Raw genomic sequence first — 4,956 nt, 5'->3', positions numbered from 1 at the left:
TATCCGAGTATAATACAATGAAGAGGAAGTATTAGAAAAATGAACATCAACTTCAGTGTCAAAGAGGTGTCAAATTACTAAAAATGTTTACTCCCTGTTTCACAAACCAGGAACACACAGGATGCCAACGGGCACCCGTTGGTGAGTGACACTCTCAACAGCGCTAGACCAGAACACTAAGAATTCCTGGAACAATGGACAGCCTGGGAGATTTCCCCTGTGACTGATGGCTGGGTGTGTGGGCACGCGTGTGTGCGTATGTGTTTATATATAATGTGTATGCAAGTATATGATACGTTTAAACAAAATAGCGATACGCACATATAGATTAAATTACACTTTATACTGAACTAGACAAAACAATATGGGCTTCTAAGCTTTCTTACCCAGGTAGTATTTTCCTTATATGTAGGAAAAAAGACTGCAAGCTCATTAGCAAGCTGGCTCCAAACCATGTCCACAGTAACGACAACAGAGCAATACCCAGCTCCATGTTTCCATTCCCGAAAGTTCCCTGTGGGACTGGAGCCCACAGTCTTGTTTTATAACACGGACAGAGAAGCTCACTGGGCTGTCTGAAGGTCACGGGGGTTATCTAGTGATGGGAATGGGGCTCGGGTAAGGGGTCGCTTGACTTGACAATACCTATACAAAGGAGATGGATGTGTTCTATCACCACCGACCATCAAAAGTGGCCCATAAAATAATGGAATGGGTTAGACAAGTTCTGAGGATGAACTTCTAGGAGAACCTTACTCATTCCTCAGACAAAGGCCCAGAGCCAGCATCTCCCCCTGTGCTGGGCATTCCTTCTATCCTGTACGGAGACGGAGCATGAGCCCAGTGCACCAAGGAGGCAGAGCATCAAGAGAACCTCAGAGGCGGAGCAGGAACCTAACTTTCCCCTACCTGACCCTGACCACACGAGAAGGCATCTTTGTACACGTCACTCCAGCAGGAACTGCTCTGTTACTTGCAACCAAAGCACTTTACCTCATACAACCTCAAAATACACAATGACACCACGATACAGAGATTCACCAGCTCGGAGCAGAAGCCAATGCTGGATTCACACCATTGGCCAGAATTTCAAAGAAGACAAATTATTTAATTTGGGGCAGCTAGACATTGCCCAAACAGCTCTTTGAAATGACATTTAGATGCTAGGGACCGTTTTAGATGGAATTACAAAGAGCTTAACTTGGGAATTTGCATTCAAACACAGAATTGAGAAGGAAGCCTAGAGCATGCCACGTAATTGCTACCGACTATGTTCAGGGTTTAGTTAACTTCTGGGACACTGCACATCAAGGCCCGTGCAGTTACAGCCCAGGGCTCTGTTCAGGAATTCCCCTGCTCCTCTTGAGTGTTTACAAAACTTTAATATGTCTCCATATTGGCTCAATAAAGCATTTTTCTGTTGAGATGGCATTGCCCATCCATACTTCTCCCACAGTAAGGAGACTAAGTTGCTTTAACAGTTCGTTCTGGTAACTGTAAAGCTGATAAATTGTGTATAAACAGCTCAAAATTTCTTAGGAAATATAACCGCAAAGTCGAGGCTTTTTGCCTCCACCTTCTAAACCACCCTTGCCTGTTCCGAGATTAAGGCGAAGGTGTGGGTTTCTTCTTTCAGTAAGCCCTCATCCCTCCTGCCCTTGACAGCTTAATTTCCTGTCCTCTTTGGGAGACAGACGGATGAATATTTAGTGTAGAACATGATTGTGATTAAGCTTCCAAATGTGTCTTCATCTGGATTCCAGCTGGCGTGGCATCTCAATTACTCCCCCACTCCCCATGGAAGCTTCATATTGATGTAGCGAGCTTTCCATGATGGCACTGGATTAAAAATCTCCCCGGACTCTCCAATCTTCTAACCTCAATCAATTATCCCTAATGAAAGGGAGAAAAAGGGTTTGTGCATACATATCATGACCTGATATGTCCTGCCAACAGGCACCAGGCTGTTGTTGATTCAGACTTGAAAGTGAGCTAAAAAATCTCAGGCTTCCTTGCTTCTGTTCACCCCTCTGCAAAGCACGATTGGTGCATTAATATGAAGCTGGTAAACTCTGGAGCAAGTGGCGATTAATAGTTGTACTGTTAATCAATATATAAAGAAGGCTGCAAAAATGTTCAGCTGTTCCACAGTTTCTTTATTGGGCCAATAATCTCAAGTGTTACCCTCTGCTGTGTCTCCTATATTACATGCCTAAACTAGTAAAAGTGTACAGCACCATTCTATGAATCTATTCTGTGTACCTAGGATATCCACCATTTTTTTTCAAAAACCTTATTTATTTATGTATGAGTGCTCTGTCTGCGTGCATGCCCAAGAGAGCTTCAGATCCCATGAACCACCATGTGGTTGCTGGGAATTTGAACTCAGGACCTCTGGAAGAGCAGCCAGTGCTCTTAACCACTGAGCCATCTCTCCAGACTCATCAATTTTTTTTTTTAAGCAGCATTTCTTTTGAGAGGAGAGCGTGACTAATTTACATGGCTCTTTCATTAATTTGCTCAAAGTTTCATTCAACAAACATGTACCGACACTTAGGTAGTATGTTGAACACCAGGCATAGATACGCCATTGTCTTTGCATTTCACGGATCTCAGTCTGGCCAGGGTACCAGACACACAGAGGGAAACACTGAGGGTTGTCACTGCTGATGGAGCTAAGACCCATGGGACATTCATTCACTTCCCTCATCTCGGGGGAAGGATTTCCAGAGCTTTCCTCCTTGTGCATCTCATTTACAGTTGCCTCAACACTTGGACCAGACCTTTGTCCATCATGTCTTTCCTCCTCCTTTCTCTGCCTCCCTCTCTTTCTTCTTTAATACTGTTATATAAAGATATGTCAGACACCCCTCAGTTCATTCACTTATGATGCAGTGTTAGGAAAGAAAAAGCAGGTTGGAGTTAATTTTCTAGTGTATTTCCCTTCCACACTTACAGATGACAGGTGTTCGGAGAGAGGATGCAGTCTGTGTGGGTGGGCACACAGGGAGTTGCTCCAGAAAAACCAGACCCCGCTTGCCAGCCAACCATGAAGTTAGCATCTTCCACTTCCCTTAGATGAGACTTGCCACCAGACTCAGAGGCCGACAGAATGACAGAGAGTCCCCGGATCCCTTCCTGGTGATAAAGGGTGGTGCAAGATAAGAGACCAGTCTCAGCCCTCCTTAAAATAAAATCTCGGGTTTAAGAGAAGGCAGCTCTGTGGGAGTGAAGCTTGCTTCCTTCCACTTGCCTTCCTGGGTCCATGACACTGTGTATACTGCAGGCACACAGGGCACATGGAGGCAAGGAAAACGGAAGCCCAAGAAAGAACATTTGCTATGAAAGTAAGATTATCTCTGGAGCTCGTAAGTGTCTACCTGAGAATTCTCAAAGTCTTCCAGATTGTGACCCAAGGCAAAAAAAAAAAAAAAAAGGAGTGCCACAATTCTTCTTTCATACAGAAGCACTTAAAACACATCGCCCTGAATGTGTGTGTATGGGGGTGGGAGGCTCCTGAGAAACCAGAAGATGCTGGAACAGTAGCCCAGAGCGCCAGGAACTCATGAAAAATTAATCCAATCCTCAAAGTCGGCACTGGTTAAGGGCTGCTCTACATAACAAAAAGTTCTCCATTGCATTATTAAAAGCACGGCTTTGTACCGACCAATTAATTTCAAAGGATCCACTCTTTGCATTAAAAGTTATCAAAGACAGATGTCCTAGAAGGGCCCCCTCTATCAAATGCAGCACGTGTCTGCTCTCCCAGGGTTATAACTGAGATTCTTATCATGGTTTGAGCACTTTCTCTTGAATTTTAACCTAAATGTTGTGTGAGGTTTCAGTTAAATGCCCAAAGGAGGACAAGATTGGTGAAATCTGGGAATCGGTCTGCTGTCTCCTGGGAATTGGTACTCTCCCTTCAGCTCAGGCCCTAGGATCCCAGTGGAATTTGCTTCTGCCTCTGCAATTTGTAATGAATATTTGCCAACCAGAAAAGCAAACAGGTATGCTCAAGCAGAGGCATAAGATGGGGGAGGGAGGGGTGGGGACGACAATCCTTAGTATTCCAAACAGGTATCCAGCCCCATTTCAGGAAAAGCTGCTGTTCAAAAATAAGATAAAGGATACACAACAGTGATTGGCCCATTTACAAAAGAAGATTCACCATGAGGCTCCTGGAAAACCAGTTTCTTAGTTTAATTAACATCTTCTTTTAAAGGTTTATGTATATTTTTTTGATGAGTATGAGTGTTTTCCCTGAATATATGTGTGTGCACCACATGAATACCCAGTGCCCAAGAAGCCCAAGGAGGATCTTACATGCCTTGAAACTGAAGTTACAGAGAATTGTTAGCTGCCATGTAGATGCTGGGAACTGTACCAGGGTCCTCCCCAAGAATAAGGGCATTAAACTACTGATTCATCTCTCAAGCCCCTAGTTAACAAGTTTAATTATCTACAAAAAAAAAAAAATGAAATGAATGTTTAACTTGCAATGCATTTATTTTTATTTTTTTTAAAAAGATTTATTTATTTATTATGTATACAGTGTTCTGTCTGCATATACACCTGCAGGTCAGAAGAGGGCACCAGATCTCATTACAGATGGTTGTGAGCCACCATATGGTTGCTGGGAATTGAACTCATGACCTCTGGAAGAACAGCCAGTGCTCTTAACCTCCGAGCCATCTCTCCAGCCCCGCAATGCATTTATTATTTAAGGGTTGATACACTGGCTGTGTCACTCCTGATGGCTTCCTTCTTTTGAATGTCTGCTGTCAATGCCACTTCCTCATTGTGACACTTCGTAACCGCACTTTTTCAAAGAGCTCCCGAAGCCTACCTGGCAGAACCTCATTGCATGCTAGGCAAAGACCAGCTTGTCTGAAGTCAGCTACCCAGCGCCACGCAGAGATTCAAAGCCAAAGCTGAGCTTGCTTTGTGCTCCCTGGT

At 43.9% G+C, this 4,956-nt stretch overlaps 1 protein-coding gene across 1 annotated transcript in view; it reads right to left on the bottom strand.

The window, feature by feature from the left end:
* Slit3 (slit guidance ligand 3) overlaps positions 1–4,956 on the bottom strand; it is a 603,162-nt gene that overhangs the window by 356,307 nt on the left and 241,899 nt on the right. The gene's annotated exons all lie outside the window — the stretch shown is intronic.

Source organism: Peromyscus leucopus, chromosome 8b (assembly GCF_004664715.2).
Source record: "Peromyscus leucopus breed LL Stock chromosome 8b, UCI_PerLeu_2.1, whole genome shotgun sequence".
Taxonomy (NCBI): Eukaryota; Metazoa; Chordata; class Mammalia; order Rodentia; family Cricetidae; genus Peromyscus; species Peromyscus leucopus.
This window is presented reverse-complemented; position numbering and strand designations above follow the sequence as displayed.